The sequence below is a fragment of the Culicoides brevitarsis genome, chromosome 3, assembly GCF_036172545.1.
Source record: "Culicoides brevitarsis isolate CSIRO-B50_1 chromosome 3, AGI_CSIRO_Cbre_v1, whole genome shotgun sequence".
NCBI lineage: Eukaryota > Metazoa > Arthropoda > Insecta > Diptera > Ceratopogonidae > Culicoides > Culicoides brevitarsis.
Window position 1 is genome coordinate 34061280 of NC_087087.1, and position 23855 is coordinate 34085134.

Sequence of the window (23855 nt, forward strand, 5' to 3'; positions counted from 1 at the left end):
TTTTTTATTTATTTGATTTTTTTACAAAAAAAAGGTAATTTTATTTTAAAATTTATTTTTTTTCATATTTTAACATTTTTTTTAAAATCAATTTTTTTTTTATTATTTTTAATAATTTTTTTTTTTCAATATTTTCTTTGAATTATAAAAATTTTCCATTTTTATTAACTTTAAATTTTCGAATTTTATATTAGAATTTTCATAAATTTCTAAAAACTAAAGAGTTAAATTCATAATTTGGTTTGTCCTATTTTTTAATGAAACCAGAAACACTTTTGATATTTGTATCGGCCTATAGCCTCCATATTGGATTTTGGATTGAAAGCGACTTAACACGAGGTTGCTTAAATTTTCACATTTTGAGCATTTTAAAAGCCTTTTTTAATAATTTTCTCAATAGAAATTGGAAGAAAACGGAGGAAATTAACAGGAAATGATGGAGATCAGCGAAAAAAAGGAAAATTCACAACAAAAAAGGAGATATTGATCATGGCAATTTTGACGCTTGAGATGATCGTAAAAATTTTAGGGTAAGTTATCAATTTTGAGAGAATATATTATAATTTGAAACTCTTTGCGGCGATTTTCGTCGTCGTAAAGAGTTTGGAAAATCTTTTTTGTTTTAGGAAATTGAAGCTTTCGGATGGTTTTAGGATGGAAATCAATGTGATCGACGAAATCAACGATGGATCGACAAAAATGGGTAAGTTTTTGAACCTTTTTAGTTTTAAGTCAGAAATTTCTTCGCACTTTTCGTTGTTAGGGTAGTTCATAAGTTTTTTTCAGCTAGATTTAAGTTTAGAGCAGTGTCGCTCTAATAGGGAAAGTTTTTTTCTTAAATTCAGGGAAAGCTTCAATTATTTTTGTAACGAGAATTGTGTTCTCCAATAGTTTTTAAGGGATTCTGCTATAGAGCGTTAGGTAGTTTTTTAAGTTTTCTCAGGGAAAAATACGAAAAGTGCTTATCAGCTCAGGTTAGTTAGGTTCTTTCAAAGATAAAAATGAAGAAAGAACTCTTGGGCAGCATTTTGGAATAATTTTCATCATTTTGCCTTGTCTCATATGCTTTTATCATTAAAAGCTAAACCAATTTTCCATCAAATTTCGACAGAAAGTCCTTCAAAATCTTGAAATGTTCATAAATCTTCCAAAAAAGTATTTTTATTGACACTTCTTTTAACCTTTGAACTCATTCCATTCAAAGATATGAGCATCAAAGGTCACGAAAAATGATGAATTGAACGAAATTTCCTCTCACAAAACCACATAAAATCAATTTTCCGCACAACAAAAGACGCCTTGATAAACTTTATCAATAAAAACAAATAATCCTTAACCTTTGTGTTGCTCACATTTCACTCGCCGCCTCCTCTAATTGGTCACGCCCCCATCATTTATGCCTATTCAAAAATTCCCAAAGGACGTTAAACGTTTTTTCCACACACATTTCTTTCATATCGTTTTATGAAAAGAAATGAAAAAAATATGAGAATCCTTACATTCCGAGAACATACACACAAAAAATGTGTCGAAACATTTTGTTCATTCATAAATTCCGTCAAGTCGGAAACAAAAGATTGAAATGTAAATGATGTTTGTCAACGTGACTGTGCGATGTTTTATTCATTTTCATGGGGATTTTTGGACCAAACATGCGTTTTTCTTCCCTCCTCGTCGGAATTTGACTCCTTGATTTTGCTAATCTAAACCCCATTATAATAATTCGTTTAATGTCACACCAAAAAACGACTGAATAGGCACTTATTAAGACTATAATCACTACTAAACTTGTAATCATTATAAAAGCCAGTGTACTCCATTCATCTTGTGTGTCCTCCTTTAATCTACTGCCGAAAATATCTTTAATTACTTTCTCTCATCAAGATAAATAATCATAATTATACGAAATATTTGACTATTTTTTATTGTGTGCTTTTGTGTCGTTTCAAAGAAAGTGTCGTTTGACGAAATTCCTCGCGCGCGTTTCGAGTAAACACTTTTTCCATCGTCGCTTTGCATCACTGAACGCGAAACTCGAGATGAAGAGGGGGATACACGATTTTTCAATTCGTCACAACATTGAGCATCTTCCGTTTTTTCCCTATCATACGATCAAGAGTAATTATAATTATCTTCTAATAGCGAACTTTCTTCCTCCATTCTCCCGTTTTTGTACGAAGACGACGATAATATTACATTAAAGGCATATATCCTAATATAATAATGACGATAATTGACAAAATCGATACCAGTTAAAATTATAATAATAAGAAGAAAAATGTTTTGACTGATCTTATCACAGAAAAATTTCCTCTTTAATATTTTTCTGTGTTGTGTTGTCTCGAAGAGCCTTTAATTACATCGTTTTATATAATTAAGGGTGAATATTCCCTGTGGAGTTCAATTTAATATGCCTTTAATTTTGAAAGACAATTTTTAAATGAATGTGTGTAATTTACGACTCGAGTGTATTTATTTTTTGAACAAGTTAAAATTTTGCGTAAATACCTTTTTTTTCTCTCCGTTTTTTCGGGAACATTTTTCCGAGACAAGTAAAGAGTAAATAGAACTTTTTTATCATTTTCTATCATCAAGCATCAGGGAACTGAGATGAAAGTGCTTCGAAGGAAAATTTATTTTTTGAATGATATATCGTGGGTTGTTGTGATAGTTTTGCGTTATATTTTTCGTATTTTGTTGCAAAAAGATGCAAACTCAAGATAAGTGGAAAGATTTATAGACTCCCAAAAATTTTGTTATTGAAGCTGCTCGAGACAAGAAATTTAACATGTGCATATTTTTGGTTTCCGATACAAATAAGTTACAAATTTGGAGTAAGAAAAAAAATAATTTTTTTTATTGGAAAAATCTCAAAAGTGATAAATAAGAAATTTTGTTATGTTTAAAAAAATACTAAAAAATTAAAAATTTAATAATATTAAAATAAAATTATTAAAAAAAATATTAAAAAAAAAATAAATTCATTTATAAAAAAATAAAATTTAAAATGAAATTAAATTTAGTTAAAAATAAAATAAAATTGATTTTTTTAAAAATTCATATATTTTTTTTTAATTTTCAATTTTGAAGAAATTTTTCAATTTATGAAAATATTTTTTAAGTTTTTAACTATTTTGAATTAAAAAATTAAATTAAATTAAAAATTATACAAATTAATAAAAAAATATATTTTTAAAAAAATTTAAACTTTAAAATAAAATAAGATCAATAAAAAAAATATTTAAAATAAAATTAAATTTTTATAATTTTTTTTTAATTTTCAAGATATTTTTCAGTTTGAGAAAATATTTTTTGAATTTTTAACTTTTTTAAATATTTTTTGAAAAATTATTTTTTAAAAATTATGTTTTCAAAAAAATTAAATTAAAAAATTTTTTTTTTTTAATTTTTTATGAACAAATTTTGCCTTTTTTTGAAAATTATTCAATAAATTATCTGAGTATTTATGAAGAAAAATTTATTTATTACTAAAAATCGATTCAAATTTAACATTTTGCATCAAATCATCAACATAAATTTTAAAATAATTTAAAAACTCAATTTTTGTAAAAAAATCATTTACCTAATATTTGTATAAAAAATCAATTTTTTTTTAAATGAATAAAAAAAAATGAAAATGTTTCTGAACTAAATTTCCCAACAATCGCTTTCAAATTAATCAACTGTAACGAAAAATTGATAGACTCCGAGGAAAACAATCATTTTTCACGAAAATAAAAAAAATAAAAAAACCATTTCAATAAAAAGCTGAAAATAATTCACTCGCTAACATGTTGTACTACCGAAGATATTACTCGGATGTTTTTCCTGATAAAAAAAGGAAGTTTTAGATTTCGGTTTTATTACGTCGATGCAATATTCTCGTACTCTCGTCGTCGATTGAAAAACAAAAATAAAATAACTTTAGATATCCAATTTTTATCCGGATTTTCCTCGCAAAAAGAGTACAAAGGAATCAAATGTTACTTATTGCTGCGAGAGTCATAATAAAAGGAAAACTGTTCACAAAACATTTAACAATCATATATAAATTTAAAAGGTATTTCATGAAGCGTACTCGTACTTTTACTAGTAGTTGCTATTTTTCGGGATAATAATAATAGTAAAGAACGAAAAGAACACATTTCGCGTTGTATTATTTTAGAAAATTGCTTTGTGTCTTCGTCTTAGACGTCTTTTCTCATGTGAACGAGTAATGCTCATGTAATATAAATGGAATTTGCTTATTACATTATAATAGTTTGGCTTAGCTTGCACAAAAAGCGACATACGGGCGACGTAAATAGGCGAAAAAAGGGATAAAATAGCAAATCAAAGCCGTTGTTATTGATGTTTTTCTCCGTAATAAGGTTTTAATAGCTAATCTCGAACGAAATCCTTACACACTCATAAAACTGAATATTTAATAGAAGGAATAAAATTTAACCTTGCGACTTTTTAACTAACTTACCTAACAAAATACACCCGAAAAACGGATAAAAAGTACAAAGAATGAGTTAGACCGCACTTTAAATCAAACAGAATTTCACTTTTTTTTTGTTGTTTACACAAAATTTCCCCCTTGTACATTGTGCCTTTAAAGTATTTTTGTACTTTTTTTCGGGTTTCGTTGTAAATAAATAGAACGGCAACGAAAATTGAACATTAAATTTTGCGTGTATGAAAAAAAAAATTTTTTTTTCGGCAGTCGGCAACGCACATAATTTTTAAATAAAACATGAAACGAAGATCAACGACAAAAGAATATCTCAAGAGACAAAGCAAGTGATGACAATTTAGGACATTTGGACATGTACATAATGTTGTGTTGATGTTAAAAATATAAGGATGTGTTACAGGGTGACTTTTCGAAATTTTTTCCTTAAAAAAAATTTTTTTTGAATTTTTTTTAAAAATATTAAAAATTAAATTTAAATAATTTTTTTTCTTGGAAAAAAATAAAAAATTAAGAAAAATGTCTTTTGTGACACCCTGTTTTTCACTTCACACATTCCTAAAATTTGATTTTTGTTGACTGTACTTTTCACTGCGTGTCTCCCAATGTGAGGAGTTTGTTAAGGACACTTCACTGTCAAAAGTTGATCCTCTCTGCGATGGCATGGAAATAAACAGCAACCGCGACAACCGACAGTCTGAAGGTTTTTATGGCTTTTTAATGGAGATGAATGGTACAATGAGGGGTTTTTGTGATTGATGAAGCTGAAAAAGCTTACAAATGGGAGTCAATGAAATGAAATTAAGAAGTTAAAGGTCAAAAGTGAGGATAAAAAGATAGGTTTTGGGCTTTATTATGAGTTTTGAAGGTTATTCTAAGTGAATTTCTGCCTTGAATAATTTTAAAAAAATTAAAATTTGACTTTAAATGAAGAAAAATTATTTTTTAAATTTTTTTTAATGATTTTTATGTCAAAATGCGAAATTTGGCACAAATTGTTGATATATTTTTAGTAAAAAGCTTGAAATTTTACATGAAATGAACAAAAATTGCTCTTTTGGAGCTCTTTAATGTCATGTGAGTCATACTGAGAGACAAAATATTTTTAAAAAAATTGAAAATTTCGATTCAACTTAAATTTTTATTATTTCTTGAAATTAAAAAATTAGTTTTATTAATGAAATTCACATTATTTTTGGTAAATTTATAAATATTTTATCAAAAAATTTTCGTTCAGAAGCTTTTTGAAATATTTTAGGTTCAAAAGTTAAATAATTTTTTCAACTCATATCAATTTTCGGTCAAATTTTGATCAAAAACTATTAAAATTTTTAATGTTTTTATTTTAAAAAAATTATTCAAAAATTTTTTTGATAATAAATTTTAAAAAAATTTCATAAAATGTCTCTTTATGAGTAAATTTTCTTAAAATTATCATCTTTTTCGAAAAATATAAAAAAATATAATAGGAAAAATATTTCGAAAAATGAAAAATTTTCACCTACTTGAATTTTTTATTATTTCACGAAGTCAAAAAATTATTTCTAAAAATTAAATTCACATCATTTTTAGTAAAATTTAAAAAAAATCTATAAAAATTTTTTTTAGAAGCTTTAAAAAAAACTTTAGGATCAGAAGTTTAAAAATATAAAAATTTATAATGCTTTTAGTTAAAAAAAAACTTTTTGAATATTTTTTTTTTTGATAAAAAATTCTAAAAAAAATTTCAAAAAATATCTCTTAATGAGAAAATTTTCCCAAAAATCCCCTCTGAAGTGTCATTAATTTGCTCCTTAATAAATATTTCGTGACCAAGGGAGACAATTTCCAACATTGTCCCTTCCTTGACGACTTCCCGGCTTCGTTTTCGAATAAATACACAATGAAGACACTCACACACGTGACATATGACAACAAAAATACGGTTCAGCGAATGTGACCATCATGTCGTGATGAGAGGACAGGCAACGTCGAGAGGAGTTTATATCTGTATTATCATTCATTCATTACATAATCTGTGGGGGAATTTGACACACAAAAGCTCTTAAAAGATTTCTCCTCGTTCACTCTTTTTGGAACGTAAAAAAATAAACAATATATTGGTTTCATTAGTAAAGTTTGAGGAGATTCATAATAAAATACTCAATTAGTTGCCGTTTTTAGACGAATTATTCAAGAGAGAGACACGTGCGATTTTATCTGCTGGATTTATACTATTAGAATCGTCATAATTCAAAAAATATTTTTATTAAATTTGTGTTTTTAATAATAATAATGTCTTGCCGAACACTCCACAAATCATATTTAAAAGGCCGTTCTACAAATTTTTCTCTCACATAGTAACTTTGATTTAATTGATTTATGAAGTTTGTATATTTTTCCACACAAAATTCCCGGTAAGTAGACAAGGGAAATGTGTTTTATTGATTTATGTATTTTTTATAATAATTTATTTGTTTTTCTCTCCTCCGTATTTTTTCCTGTGTTCTCTTTTGTTCTTTTTTATTTTTATTTTTCTATCTGTTCTCGGGCACCTAATCTTATTTACAATGCTAAATGTAAATCACGACACGATGTGATTTCATCTTATAATAATGTCGAATCATAATAATTAAAGTAGCTTTGACAATAATAGTAATAATAATAATAAAAATGCTTATTTAAGATTGCCGATGTAAAAATTTCACCCTCCTTTAAAGAAAAAAAGAAATTTCTCTTTTCCTCTTTTTTTTCCTCTCATTCTGGAATGAAAACAAAAAAAATATATATTCTGTCCAAACCTCCTTTTTAATTAGATCAATGAATGATATTTGTTTTATCTGGGTTGTGCAAAGTGTTTTTTTTACTTTCAAATATGCTAGACTAGATTCCCTTCTTTAATTTCGCTTTTTCGAAAAATAATGCGGAAAACAGATTTTTGCTGAGTCAGGAAGTCTGTCGCTTTGTGCACAGTGCAAAATTTTAAAGAGGTTTAGTCAAGTGTTTATTTTTAAATAACGGAAAAACAAGCAGATGTGCCCTAAAGCTGTCAATGAATGAATCGAAAATTTATCAAATCACTGATTTTCCTTTTCTTGTCTTCTTCTTTGTAACAAAGCTGTTGGCGCGATGAAAATATGTTTTTCTCAAAAGATTTTCTCGGAGACGATGGTCTGTAAATGAGTTGAAAGTCGTTAAAAATTATTATTGAAAGGAAGAGATTTTGTCGTTAGTTTATTGTGAGGTTATCCTTTATTTTTCAGAGGAAGAAGAAAATTTTCTTTTAAATTATTCATTTTGATTTTTTGATTAACTGTTTCAGAATGTTTTATATTAGTTAAAGTACTTTTGCTTGTTAGTGAAATTAAAAAGTTTTTAAAAAATCATTGGATGTACTTTAAAAGGAAATTACCAACTAATTTTTAGATTTAAAGGAATTTTCTATTAATTTTGTTAATTTTTTAACAATAGATGGCGCTTTATTTTTATTAAATAACGATAAAATTAATTTTACGGATAATAAACATACGAAAATATTAAAAATATGTTTTTTGAATGCAAAATTTCAATTTGAATTAATTTTTGTTGCAGTATTTTAAGAGATAATTTTTATATTATCAGCGCCATCTATTGTCTAAAATTATTTTTATAAGAATTTAAATTTAATTAAAAATATTTTTAGAATATATTTAGACCGAAAATTGTTTTAAAAGATAAAAATTCAACTTTTGAAAAATTTTGAAATTATTTTCTCTAAAAAAAAAGTAAAAAATTTTTTTTAAAAGCGCCATCTATTGTCTAAAAAAAATTAAAAGAATTTAAATTTAGTTAAAAATATTTTTACAATATAATGAGACTAAAACTTTTTAAAAAAGGTAAAATTAAGCTTTTAAATTATTTTCTATACAAAAAAGAAGCTAAAATTAAATTTGATTTTTTAACAGCGCCATCTATGGTACAAAAAAATACTTTTTTAAATTTAAAATAAATATTTTCTTCTAAAAATTTTTTAAATTTATTTAATTTTTAATTATTTGTATAATAAAAATGCGCTTTAATTTACATTTTCTAACATCATTAACAAAAAAAAAAATTAAAATAAAAAACGAAAATTAGAATAAAGGCGCTTTGCCCGACTATTCTGCCTTTGTCTACTACTTACTTACTTACTCTCCATCGTTATTCTGTAAGACCAATTTAAAAGTTATTTTAAAGAATTTTTTCCTCAACTTTTATTCATCATGCTTAATTTTTTCCTCTCTTCATTTTTCTTCTTCATCATCTTTAAATACACAAAAAAAAATCGTAAAGAAAATATTTTTCTTACACAATTCCACTGAGCAAATCAAATTGGCGAGCAAGTATTTAAATATCTCCTGCCAATGTAAATTTTTATGTACTTTTTAGCATATTTTTAACTTTAATTTTTATTTTTTTCTGTTGTGTTAAGATACATTTCAATTTAAAAAAAAATGTTTAGCTTTCATGTCGATATTCCGTCGATTTTCCCCCTTTTTCATCATCACATCATTCGAGAACCCTTTATTATGGAATCAATTACGGCTAATGTTTTATTGTCGGAATACACATACGCTACCGAAGCTCGCGTTTTAGTTCAAAGGGGGTGTTTAGAATATTTTACATGCGAAAAAAAGCAGTGAAAAAGATAATAAAAAAAAATTCGACCTTGACATATATCAAAGTTTTTAAATAAATTTTTAATAAAAGTTTGGAGTGAGTGTCGCGTTAATTTTGTTTTGATTTGACAATCAAAATTTGAAACCGCTTGCCGCAAAATATCAACCGCACCATCACCCGTCACACTCAAATTATATTGATATTGATACAAATCAATTTTCGCTCTCTCTTTCTCCGTCACTTTACGGCAATTTCGTATCGTTTTGCATGCCATTATTTCAATTTTTATCGTTCCCGTAAATAAATATACATTTATACATTTTGATGTATTGCCAATGTTTGATAAATGATAAGAAATGAGCGTCATTTACGGAGCTGTTTGTTTTAAAGCACGGCATCTACGGTAGATTTCCGCTTCAAAAACAAACAAAAAAGACGAAAAAGGTACTTTTTGAAGGTTTTTTTGATTGATGTGAGTTGAATCTTAATTTTGAGGGATAATCTTTCGTATTTTTTTGCGTACACATGTGTACCCAGCGACTCAAATGAAGAGATTATAACATGAGGGTATCGTTGAAAGGGTAGAGAAGAGCGGCATGCGGAATGATAATGTTGTTAGAAACAAGGGCGGATTCAGGGGAGGCCCAAAAGGCCCAAAAATTGACAAAAAAAAAAACCGAAAATTGACGATTTTTTATGGATTTGACCTCCCCCCCGCCCCCTTTTCAACTCAAAATGTACTAAAAATTACAAAAAAGGCCCAAAAATTGACAAAAAAAAAATTTTTATTCAGAGCTCCCTGGATCCGCCCTTGGTTGGCAAAGCCCTTATGCAGAGAGAAATGTTGGAGATACGCATCTATTTTTAATACTCAAGAATGGAACGAACTTGATTAATACATTAGGTGATAATGATATTACTTTACATGCGAAATATGTACAAAATCTGCCTGTTTTGTTGTTTTAGGCAGATTCTGACCGACAGACGAAAAAAGGTAAAATCATCACGTAAAATCAGAAACGTGCTGAAAGGTAGAACGAATTAAAGGGAAACCCATAAGGAAACGAAACGAAGGATGATGAGGTTGATGAGCTTTTGTCAATTTTCGACGAAAGATACATAAATTAGCTGTTCATTTTCTGATTCCAGCCTTTTTATTATTATTATTATTTTATATGATGAAAAAGAAAACAAAGGCACACACAGAAAATTTTAAGTAAAAAAGGGAAACGTTGCCGACCAAACAAACAAACACATTAAGGAAAAAGCACTCAACTCAACAAATGTCTTCCTTACGGTCTCACACATGTTTAAATGAAGGAACTTTAATGGAATAAAATCAATAAATTCTATCATATCATAAAACGGTAATGATACCTTACTACTTGCTACAAGTAATAAAATTAATAATCACATGTATCGAGTGTAGAACAACATTTTTTTGTGGTTTATCTATCATTAAACTTAGTGACCACACTTTAAACAAATAATTATGGGGTAGAGAAGGAATCATTGGTAGATGTAAGTAAACAGGAGGAAAAGTACTCTATTGTTGTTGTCGTGTGCTAATTATACTTTTGAAAAATGGAAACATTTAAATTAAATTATAATGTTCATTTTTTAAAAAAAGTTTTTTTTTTCCTGTTGTAAATTGTTTTTTTTTTTTTTGTTAAAGGAAATTTGCGTTTTGTATTTTTTTCTGTTCATTGATTTTTTTGTGTGTTTTCTTAATATGCTTTGTCATGCTATTAGTTCTTGATGTAATAAAGTGCATAAATTAATATTTGAATATAAAATTTCATAGTTTCATGGAATTTAAAAAAAAACTATATAAAAATGATAAAAATAATTAATTAATTCTAAAATAAATTATTGTATAATAAATTATAATTATTTTATAAAAATAAGATATAAAATTATAATTATAATATTAATTAATAATATTATAATATTAATAATATTATTTAATAAAATAAATAAATAATAAAATATAAATTATTTATTTTTAAATTAAAAAAAATATATGAAAAATCAAAATTAAATTACTAATGCTCAAAATTAAGTACATAATGTTAGATATTTGTCTAAAATTTTTTTTCTTGAAAAACAAAAAAAAAAATATAATATTAAAATTATAAAAATTTTTAACAATAGTTGTAATATTAAAATTAATTTTTTTATTTTTACACAAAAAAATTTATTAAGTATAATTTAGTTCTTGTTAATTTATTTTAATTAATATTTTAATTATTTTTTATCACATTTATACAAGAATTTTTTTAGAATTATTAGTATTATTAATTATTATTTTATTAATAAATATTAATTAATAAAATAATTTTTCAAAATAGGGTTTCTTAAGTTCGATTGGTAAAAAATCTCCCATATATGTAAAAATTTTTCCAATAATTTTTTTTTAAAGAAAATATTTTTAAACAGCTTCAATAATTAAAGAAAAAATATGAAATTGATTAACTTTTATCAAAAAATATAACTTTTAGTTGATAATTCGTTATTAAAATAAAAAGTTTTTAATTTTTTTTATTGAAAAATTATTGATATTAAAATAATAAAATTATTAAAAATATTATTATTAAAGTATTAGATTATTAAAAATAATCCTGTAGTTTTTTGTTTTTTTTTTACAAAATTTATTTATTTTATTTTTTAAAGTTTTTACTTTCGGTAGGTTCTTGCCTTTCTAAAATTCTTTAAAAATTAATTGAAAACCAACTTACTTTTTTATTGATCGACACAAAAAATTTAAAAAGTTTATTTTTTTTTAAGGAAACTTGAATTTTGGCATGAAATGAGTAATTTTTCTTACCTAAACAAGGTTAAAGAAAAGAAAAATTGATTTTTTCACAAAGTTGTTCAATGATGATATTGAACTTTTTTTTTCTAAAGAGTTGAATAAAACTGAAAGTTGCAAAAAAAGTTCAACGATTAAAATTTTCTTTGTTCGGTCATTTAAAAAAGTCACTTTTAATACCTTTGATTCTTCGAGATTACGGATTAAAATTTCAAAATAATTCATTTCAAATGGAATCCTTCCAATTTTTCACTTTTAAACACTCGAAAAATCTCTTTCCAGACTCTACTTTTACGGATTCCCAAAATTTTCAGCTTTTCGTGCACTCTCAAAAGTACCAACTTGTACCAAAAACTTTGTAGACATTCTCCTTGTAAAATGTTCGCCTTGAATTTTTATCACAAACCGTTTGATTTTCCTCGTTGCCATGTCGAAACGACAGAAAAAAAAAGAAATTTTAACATTTTCCTTTTGCATTCAATACATTTTCATTAAGGGACAGCTTGACGTAATATGATTAAAAACCTTTATGTATCCGAAGTTTTAATAAATCTAAAATTTTCGGATGTGTTGTGTGTGTGTGCATTTGACAATGTGGGTTAAATTTTGTTAAAATTTCCCCATCTCTCGCTTCTTATGTCTAAATTGACCCCTTTGGTCCTATTATCTTCTCGTTACATCACCCTTTCCTCCTTCGTCGTGCATTTAATTACAAACAGAGACAAGTTTGGTTAAGAATTGTAAATATGAGTGTCGGGTCATTAGTAATACTTTTGCCATTTATTTTAAAGTTTTCGGTTAATCGTTCGTGTCTTAGGCAAATCGATATCGTCAAAGCCAAGAAATTTCGGTAGGTAGGTAGGTAGTTAGTATGAATTAATGAGGTTTCCTTTTAGACGACAAATTCATCCGATTTTAAAACAATTGAGTAATATTAAAAGATTTCCAGACAAAATCTATAGCTATAACTTTTTTTTTGTCCGTCGGTAATTTTTTGCTGTGTAACAAAACGACACGAGTGTAAAGGTATGTGCACAGTGCGAGAAGGCGGTATTCAACAGTTTGAACTACAAATGAAAGGCGAAGGCGCGCGCACTGTTTTTGCGTGTAAAGGGCGTTTCGTGCCGCTACAGCAGCCTGATCGTGTAGCTCTGGGAACTGCAAGCCTCCTTAATTAAATTCTTGTTATTTTTCTTTCAAATGAAAAATACTTATGCACTTCAGTTTTAAATCAAGCACTACATAATTAACGCTTTGTTGTATTTTTTTTTTCATTTTTGCTTGGTTTGGAATTCTTATTTCATCTAAAGCGCAATTTTCATTGCATTGGAGATGTGTCGCAAAGTCATCCATCACTCGTCGTCGGCCTGAAAAGAAATTAAAAAATTTGAAAAATTGTTAAATAAATCAAACAAGTTGTATTAACAGCAATTTACAATGTAAATATATCGGGATTAGCAATCAATTTGCCATCAGAGCAAAATATTGGAAGAGACGGAGAAAAAATTAACCACAACAGAACAACACCGAATATTTTATCGCAAGACAAATTACTGAACCATTAATCAATTTTTCCTGTGGCTTAATTATTGTACGCAATATTTTTTCCATCCGAACGTTATTCATCATCATTTTTATATGACCTGACAAATTCATATTCGCAAAAAAAAAAAATTAGAACTCTATATTTTTTTTTGCACTCCCGCAGAAAAACTTACGTAATATGACGAAGACATTTTCTCCACAGAGAATTATTATTAATAATATTGGTTTGTGTGCTTGCGTTTGTGTGAATTTGATTGACGGGTAATTTAGCCGTCTTTTATGATTTATTAATTAAACAAAAGAAAAAACTGCACTTTTTTCTCTTTTTCTCTGAATCAACTCAGGGGAGCATATTTCGGGGCAAATTACACAAAAAAAAAGGAAAAAGGGAAAAATATATTTTAAGAAGGTGTTTGGGAAGTCGTTTACAAATCAATTTAGGCATCTCACGTTTCTCTGCGAACATAGCGGTACAAGGCACAGCCACACTTTGTTTTTAATTAAGTTCGGAGACAAGAGAGATATTTATGGTTAATTAGATTTTAATCACAAACAATTAATATCCAAAGAAGGAAAATGCGAAATATGTGCGACATAACGAGTCGTGAGAAGAAAATGTAATGTATTGAAATTTAATGCAACCAAGAGGATTTTTTGTGTTAGAAAAATTGTGGATTTATGGAGTGATTAAAAATATATTTAAAGATTTTCATGGAAAAAAATTTTCATTTTCTTAAATTGGATACCTATAAAGTAAAAAAGTTAAAAATTAAAAAAAAAATTATAAATAAATAAATTTAATTAAATTAAATTAAAATAAATTCTAAAAATTTTCTAAAATTAAAAATTTACTTAAAAAACAATTTTTTGGTTAAAATTAAAAAATTCTTAAAATTAAATTGAAAAAAAAATTTTTTTGAATAAAAATTTAATTGGGTAGCTAAAATTTTCTCGAAAAATATTTATTTTTACGATTTTTATATTTTTTAATTTTTAAATTATGAAGATTTTAATAAACAAAAAAAAATAATTTAGAAAAATTATAAATATTTTTTTTATAAATTAAAAATAAATTAAAAATATCAAATTAAATTGATAAATTGAAGTTCTTGAAGTCCTTAAATTAAATTTTTCAAAAAAAAATTTTTTTTAAAAAAAGTAAAAAATATTTTTAAATTTTCATTCAAAATTGAAAAATAATTTTTTCAAAAAAAAATTTTAAATTTTCATAATAAAAAATATAAAAAGTTTGTAATTTTTAAAAAAATTAAAAAATTTAATTTTTTTATTTCACTTTTAAGTTAAACAATTCAATGAGAATTTAATTAAAAATTAAATTTTCATGAAAATGTTCTTTAAAATATATTTTTAATCTTTTAAGTTTGAACATCTGCAATTTTTTTGATTTTCAATGGATTTTTTATATTTTAAAACGTAAAAAATTGATAATTTTTTTTCGTAAAATTTTTTACTCATTTAAAAATTTTCGCTCATTTTAAAAAAATTTTTTCAAAATGTACAAAATTAATTTTTTTTTTAAATTTTTTTGTAAAAATTTCACACTAATTTTCCATAAAACCTCAAACAAATTATTTTTCAATTCAAAATCAAAAGAAAAAAAATTTTTACATAATCTCTAACGATATAATAATTTTTCACACACAAAAATCATAAAACAGCAAAACTTTTTTTTACAAATTTAAAATTCGACACTCACCTTCGGTTTTTCATCCGAAATTCAAGTCAGCATCACTTACAATCATCAACAAAAGACCACAAACCCATTGTTTAGACATTTCTATGCAAATATCTCCTGATGAGATGAAGGGAATAAATTTTCTCCATGTATCTACTTAAAAATCCTCCTTGCCGAAAAAAAAGAAACTTCTCATAAAATTTGTAACATTTTTCAATAAACTACAGCACCACAGATTGTCAGATAATGTTTATGGCTGCGAAAAATCAACCGCATGAAATATGAATACATTAACTTGTCCCGAATATTTGATTTTTCAAGAAAAATAAATAAAATTCCATCTTTCGCTGCTCGCTCAGGGACGAAGTGCAACATATGAGGCGAAGGAAAAAAATCTGAAAAAAAATTTAGGACACGTCAGACAAATAAATTCTTGAATATTATAAATTATTATCGTATGCTCAATATGTGACACTTGTGATATGAATATTGAAATTGAAAAGGATCAAAATATTCGGAAATCCACAAGGGAAATCCTATTCACCATCGCCCGATAAGGAGATATTATTATTATTATTTTTAAAAGGCAAACATTCGACGTCTTGAAAATTGAAAAGAAAAATGGGATGTTGACCTAAGCATTTTTCCTTAAAAGAATCGAACGGGGTAAACGTCATTTTGCATTCCATTGACGATATGTTTGTTGACCAGTGAGTCGTGCCATGTATTTTTCTCTATTTTTTTTTACATGCATAATCCCGAGAGTTGGGATAATTTGTCAAAATTTATTGATACGTTGTTACAAAGTGACAGTCTGTGTTATAAATATATTTTTTTCTTCGTGTCTCTGGTCTTATGCAAAAAAGGGGACATTTGTCCTCTTTGTGAATACGAAATGCCTTCCTTTTGGCAAGCTATGCGGGAGTCAACTAAGTAACAGAACAAATAATGCAAATATCTAGACTTATTTTTTCGGAGACAATTTTATGTGTTTATTTATCAGTGAAGGCAGATATGTCCGTTTTTTGTTATTTTATCATCTCGTCATCGTCTATTGTGTGCGAAAAATGCGAGAAATTCATGTTTTTCAACTTTAAAAATTTTTAAGAGACATGTTAGAAATTTTAAAAAAATATTTTTGAAAAATTTTCAGACAAATGTTTTAAAAATTGAGATTTTTTTCTTTTTAAATTTTGAAATTTTTAGCGAAAATATTTATCAACTTTTTCGTTTTCTTTATAAAAAAAATTTGTTCGTTTTTCAAATTTTTTTTAAAAAAAATTCTTCAAAAGTTTCAATTTTTTATTCAAATAAAATTATCTCCCAATTTTTTTAAGAATTTCTACTTCATAAAATTATTTTTTATTAATATTTTTTTCTTAATATTAATTTTTTATTTAATATTTTTAAAAAATTTCTGATTTTTTAAAAATAAAATTTTTTAAAATAAAATGTATTTCCTTTAAAAAATTCATTGACAATTTAAATTATTTTTTTTAAATTTTCTTCTAAAAATTAAAAAATTAAATTTTTTTTAAAACAATAAAAAAAATTCTTAAAAAATTTAAATTTTAATTTCTTTCTAAAAAAAAATTTTTTTAAAAAATTTAAAAAAATAAATTAATTTTTTTTCTTTAATAAAAAATTTTAAAAAAAAAATTAAAAAAATTCTTTTAAAATTAAATTTAAAATTTTAAAAACTTTAAATAAAAAAACTTAAAAAAAAAATAAAATTTCTTCTTTAAAAAATTTCTTGAAAAATTAATTTTTTTTTCACAGAATTTTCAATTTTTATCTAAAAAAATATAAATAAAAATATTTTTCCTTTAAAAAAATTCCTTGAAAATTTAAATTTACTTTTTCCTGAAAATTCTCAATTTTCTTACCATGCCTTGTAGCATAATTTTCCTACTGCGAGATGTATATTTCTTCATATCTTGGCTTTGTGGTTCCTTCTTTCTTTCGTGGTTTCGTCACCCCAAGAACTCTTTTTTTTCCCTGAAACGAAAAACACAGCAAAATATTTAAAGCTGTTTGTTCGTTCGCATGAACTTTAAACCCCGAGACATTATAAACTCGTTTAACATCTTCTTAGACTTAAAACCTCATAAAATACGAGAAATATTGCCTTGAAACAGCTTCTCGTCTCTGTCTCTTTTGGAAAATGCGAATTTAAATAACACTGTCTGAGTGTGCTGTTTTTTTTTCTAAACACAAGACAAAGCTGAGGAAACTAATGCACGAAAAATATTTTTAACACTATCATTCAAATGACGTGTAACACCTGCTATGCTTATGATTTCTCGATTTTTCTCTTTGAATATTAGATGTTTATGAGAAAACGGAGAAAATATAAAAATTACATATACATCAGCATAAAATTTGAAATTTATGCGTTTCTTCAGCTTGTATTTTTACATATGAACCCGTCACCCTGCTGTTTGGAAATTACTCCGTGCTGAAAAAAAAATCGAATTGAATAACAATATCAGACTGTGACAACCGCCTTTTCGTCATCAAGCGAATTTTTATTATTATTGTTATTATTCACTCGCGAGAGCATCGCACCGCGTAATTTTGTTCATTTATTTAAATAAAAAATTCAAAAAAAAAAAAAAAATATTTGTAAAATCTCGAAGAATGTGGTGCTAATGCCAACAACGACGATGCTAATATTGATCTCAAGAGAGTACTAGAAGAGCATAATATTGTTAAAATTTATGTAGATTAGCGCAAGACTCGGGGTGTGTGCCTATGTGACTCGCCGAGCAAAGCGTAAAAATGTATCGTTAATTTTTTTTAATAATGAAGCAAATTTACACCACATCCTGTCAGCCGCTTCTCCATGAAGTCATTAAATTTTTATGCTAGTTAAACATGGTCTGTATTTAGTAAATTAGATTTTACCTGCGTGAAAAAGTAACATGTATAATTTTTATTACTGCTCCTCTTCTTCTATGCAGAAGAAAATTACTTGCCCTCGAGTTTGTTTATGGACTATAATCTAGTAGCGTGTTCTTTGCTTCCCAAAAAAAGAGGAAAAAAAAACTAAAGTACACGTACTTTAAATTTGTTCTTTTTTTACGGCGCTTTTTTTTAAAGTGTTTCAAGCGACAAGGGGGGAATTGATGCCGTTTGCATGAATATTTTAAATTTTTCTTGCGAAAGGAAACCTTTGGACATGACATAAGTGTGTTAATCTTGGTGTAAATTGAAAGGAGAGAGGAAAGAATTTTTTTTTGTCTTTTTTGTGTTCTTTTTAAATATTATTATGCGCTAAATATATCGCTTAAGTAGAGTACTTGTTCAAAAGCTTTGATATTTTATTTTTTTGGGATCTGTTTTGATAACAAATTGGCCACTTATGGAACTTGTGAAGAGTGTTCTTACACGGAAATTGTTAACTGAGGTGTGTTTAATGAGCGGTTCTTGACATTTTTTCATGAAATTTACGATTCTGAGGCTAAAATTTAATTTTTTGTGGTTAGTTATTTAATTTGTATAAGCAAGTTTGCTAAAAAAATAATTTTTGTGTTTTAAAATTTAATACGTTTTCAAGTTTTTAATTAAATTTATTTAATTAAAATAAAATAAATTAATTAATTTGAAATTTATTAATTTTTAAAAATTTATTTAAAATTTTTAATATTTTTTTTAAACTCGATTTAAAAAAAAAATAATTTTTCATATTTAAATTTAATATTTTTTCAAAGTTTTTAATAAAATTTAATTTTTTAATTTAATTTCAAATTAAAAAAAATAATATTTAATTTTTCATTTAAATTAAAATTTAATTTTTTAAATTTTTAAATATTAAAAAAATTTTTTAAATTTAATAAATTAAAATAAAATAAATTTATTAACTTTGAAAAATTCATTTAAAATTTTAAAAAAATTTTTAAATTCGATTAAAAACAAAAATAATTTTTTAAAAAAATTTAATTAAATTTATTTAATTAAAATAAATGTCAAATTAAATTAAATATTAAAATAAAATAAATTAATTAATTTAAAATTTATTATTTAAAAAAAATCATTTTAAATTTTTAAAATTCGATTAATAAAAAAAAATTATATTGAAATTTAATATTTTTCAAATTTTTTTTATTAAATTTAATTAAAATCAAATTTAAAATTGAATCAATTAATTAATTTAAAATTTAAGAAATAAAAAAAAAACTTAAATTTTTAATATTTTTTTAAAAATTCGATTTTTAGTTGAAATTTGATAAAAATATAATTTTGCTTGGTTTGAATTAATTGGAATAAATTGATTAAATTTCAATTTTAAGAAAACTTACCTTTCCTAATTGATTCAAACGAAGAAAATTTTGACCAAAAATAAGTTTTTTTTTTTAAATTTTCCATTTCTCATCTCTTTTGACGCTCAGAAGTTAATATTTAAGTCCTTATCTTGTACCAAATCTGCAAAAAAAAAAAGATAAAAATCACGAAAACGAAGACACTTCATCATTTTTCATTAAACTTTTTATTGCAATTGAACATGATACTCACTTCAGAACTCTCTTTTGCACTGCTTTGAAGATGAAATTACCCCTTTACATTAATTTACAACTTGTTTCTCCGAGTAACATCGAATCTCATTTTCTCATGTTGTACAGAAAAATTGCCCTTTGGATAAAATTGAAGTTTCTCAACGAACGTCTGTGAAATTTAATATCTTCATAGTTTGATCTTTTGCCGAACCAACCAACGGACCAAACTCAAACTCCGGTAAAAGTAATGAAACTTGCTAATAATAAGTTGATAGAAGCAAACATAAACCACCAATATCCAATATAAATATCGAATAATCCAATATAAACCTCAACCTACTTTCTTTCTGTTTAATTTCTTCGTTCGAAGCATTCGATGTCGAAATTAGACAAAAAACAAACATAAACATGTCTCGTGTGCTGTGAAAATCCTTTTTTCCGTAATTCGAACCGCACATGAGGAAAAACTTGCAAAATTAGTTTTCTTCGTCTCGAAATTTTCTAAAGTCAAATACAAAAACCTTGAATTTCATTACATAACCGCAACATTAAAATATCTTCTTCTGTTGCGTGGATGGGAGTGCGAAGACATTCATTAATCTTCCGTTAGAACAATATTTTTGCGAGGAATTGACGTCAATTAGATTCACGTGACCTTTCGTGTTGAGTAAAACGTGTTTTGTTTGTCAGCACATGTTTCAAATCATAATTTTATCGGATAATAACGGATCAGAGCAATCATCAAGATGACAGAATTTTTCCTGATGCCACTTTTCTGATGAGACGAAGGCATGCATCTTATGAGATTACATCACATTAGTGATATTATTAAAGTTTGAACGACAAAATGTTACTAATCTCTTTCATATTTCGGGGACGTGATAAGCATTTGCTTAGACGTCGTGTCGTTGTCGTCGTCAAAAATTGCATTAATGTTGGCAAAGAAATAAATATTAACCGAAATTATAATAATTTTGTGACAGCAGTCTGATTATCTGGCACATAAATCTTTTATCAGGGAAAAATGCTCGTTGGCGTCTTCGGTGCGCGCTTTAAGACAACAAAAACGCACGACGACGAAGCACTTCCCATTAGAGTAATTAAAATGCCATCGAAAGACGTAAATGTGTATAATAAATGTTTATGTTTCTCTAAAGATAAGCGTGCCTGAGTCACATTGTGTACAATTATTATATTAAATACTGAGCTTACTTACCCCGTCTTTTGCGACACATTCAACTCTTGGCAGGAATTGTGAAGAAATGACGTTTCGCCCTTACTTTTCTTGAATTTGACATCAAAGGATTCGAATTTTCCATTTTTGAGAGATTTTTTGACTTTCTTTAAAATATTTCATTTACAAAAGTTAAAGCTACGAAAAAAAAAAATAAATAAAAAAATAAATAAAAAGTTTAAAATATAAATTTATAAAAATTAAAAAAAAATAATTGATAAAAAAATTGAAAAAATTATAAAAAATTTAAATTTATTAATTTTATCAACGTAATTTTAATTTAATTTTATTAATTTAATGTTAAAAATTTATAAATAAAAATTAAAAAAAAAATCAAAAATTTTAAATAATTTTTTTAATCAAGCTTGCTACTACAAATTTATTAATTTTATTAAATCTATAAATAAAAAATAAAAAATGTTAATTTAAATTTTTATATTCATATTTTTACTTTAAATTAATTAAAATAAAATTTAAATAAAAATTAAAAAATATAAAAAAAAATTAATAATTTTTTTTTTATGAAAATTCATCATATATAAGACTCGAATAAATTAATAAAATAAAAAAGTTAATAAAATTTTTTTTTTTTTTTAAATATTTTTTTCAATTTTTTTCTTGCAAGCAAACAAATATTAAAAATTAAATTTTATAATATTTTAAACGTAAATTTTATTTTTTATAAAGTTAAAAAAATTAAATTGATTAAAAAATTGAAAAAAAAATAAAATTTTAATACATTAAATTATTTAATTAGCAAAATTGCTCCTGATAATTAAATAAAAATTAAATTTTTAAAATTTCTTTATAATAAATTTTTAACGAAAATTTCATTATTGGCTTGAAATTTAAATAAAAAAATCAAAATTTTTTGAACAATTTTTTTTATATATTTTTTTCTTGAAAAATAAGAAAAAAAGTAGGTACTTAAAAAACGAAAAATTTTAAAAATTAAAAAAATTAAAAAAAAAATTCAAAATTTTATCAAATTTTAATAAAAATTTCATTATAAAATTCAAATAAACTCCAAATTTTAATTTAAAAAAAAATAATTTTTTCTGAATAATTTTTTTTCTAAAATATACAAAAAAAAATATACTATTTTAACGTCTCGCATAATTTTTCATGATGCAAAATGTAATTTTTCTACTTTATCGATACACAGCAGTTTTAACGAGATATCTCCTAATAAAAATTACACAACAACACCCAGACTTTAATTCAAGGACTTGTACCTTAAAAATGCGAATAAATCCCTTTTTACTTCTTCTTCGATGTCGTTGTTGTCGTCTTTTGCTCCTACACACACACCGTTTAATTTCATGGGAGGAGGGTTAAGTCTCTGCGGAGTAGTTTCAGCATATTTTCTTATAAATACACAAAATATTTTACCTTCGGAAAATTTTGCCTATTGATTTTATTTTAACTTATGTATTTGCGGTTTTCGCCTAAGTAAAAGCTGGTAAATGCAAAATAAAATAGGATCATTAAGGAGTTCTTCCTTGTTGTTGTTGTTATTTTATTCTAAACTAACAGAAAAAGTTTATTGTGTGTGTTTACTGACTCGAAAGAGAGCAATGACACATAATTGACACATACCCTCACACACATGGAAATTTTCATCATTTTTCTTCGTGTTTTGAAAGAATCTAATTAGCACACTTCATCCCCCGTGCGAAGACTTGACTTGAGAGAAAATGACTTCTTTTGTTGTGATTTGGTGCTCTAAATTTATTTTTAGCTCGAGAGGGTGCGAAAAGCCGCAACACTAATGATTTATTACTTATTATTGTTTGAATATTCGATGGCTTCATTATTAAGTGCAATATTTGGTTGTTGGTTCGAAAGAAAAGTTTGCGGAATAACATTAAAGACTTTGTCGGGAAATTTTTGTGAAAAGAGTGTGAAAATATGGAGGAAGAGGAGGAAAAATTGAGAAAGTTGGGTTTTTGTTTTTATTTATTAAAGTTAAAAGTTGTAAAAAACTTTCAAACTTCAATGAAGGGCACTGTAACTTTTTTCTTTGTTCAACGAATTTATTCGACGAAAAATTAATATTTTTAAAGGTGAAAATTCGTTTTTTGTTTGAAGCTTGAAAAAGTGAAAATTTTGAGGAAGTTTAAATAATTTTTCCTTCAGACATATTATTTTATATTTTAATCTTGAAATTTTAAATTCTTCAGAAGATTTTTTCTTTTTCACAAAAAAAAAAATCAATTTTTAATTAATTTTTTATAAATTTTTGGATTTTAATTTTCAAACTTAAAATATTTAAATAAATTTATTAATAAACTTTTTTTTAAATAAATTTCGCATAATTTTTTGGATTTTAATCTTTAACCTTAAAATTCTTCAGAAAATTTTAAAAAATTTCTTTTCCACAAAAAATTAATTTTTTAATTAATTTCACAAAAAATTATAGATTTTAATCTTAAAATTCTTTAATAAATTTTTTTTTAAATTTTTTTAAGATTTTTTTTCACAAAAAAAAAATTTGCAAAATTTTTTTGGATTTTAATCTTTAAACTTAAAATTCTTTAATAAATATTTTATTTAAATTTTTTATTTTTTTTTAATGCTAAAATTTATTTTTTTTAAGTTTTAAATAACGAATAATTTTTTATTAAATTAATTTTAAAAAATCTTATCACTTTTGACCTTCAAATTAAAGTAAATTAAAAATTTAAAATATTTTGTCACAAAAATTCACAAAAAATAATTTCTCTTGATAAGAAATTTCATATTTTTGCACTTCCCATAAATTATATAATTTAAACTTATCTTCCAATTCCATTCGTAACGAACAGCGTCTACCAATGCATATAACTGCCTCGATAGTTCAGTGGCAGAACGTTAGTCTCATAATCTAAAGGTCCTCAGTTCGATCCTGAGTCGGGGCAGATTTTTTTTGCCTTTAAAATCTTTAATTCTCATAAATTCCAAAAAGGAGACAAAATACGATCCCAACCCACAAATGGATATATTTAGGCAACCACAAC

At 25.0% G+C, this 23855-nt stretch overlaps 1 non-coding gene across 1 annotated transcript; it reads left to right on the forward strand.

Moving 5' to 3' along the window:
- The first annotated feature begins 23684 nt into the window (after positions 1-23684).
- On the forward strand, positions 23685-23756 carry Trnam-cau (transfer RNA methionine (anticodon CAU)). The gene has a single exon. It is a non-coding gene; the product is annotated as a tRNA-Met (tRNA).
- The last annotated feature ends 99 nt before the right edge of the window (positions 23757-23855 follow it).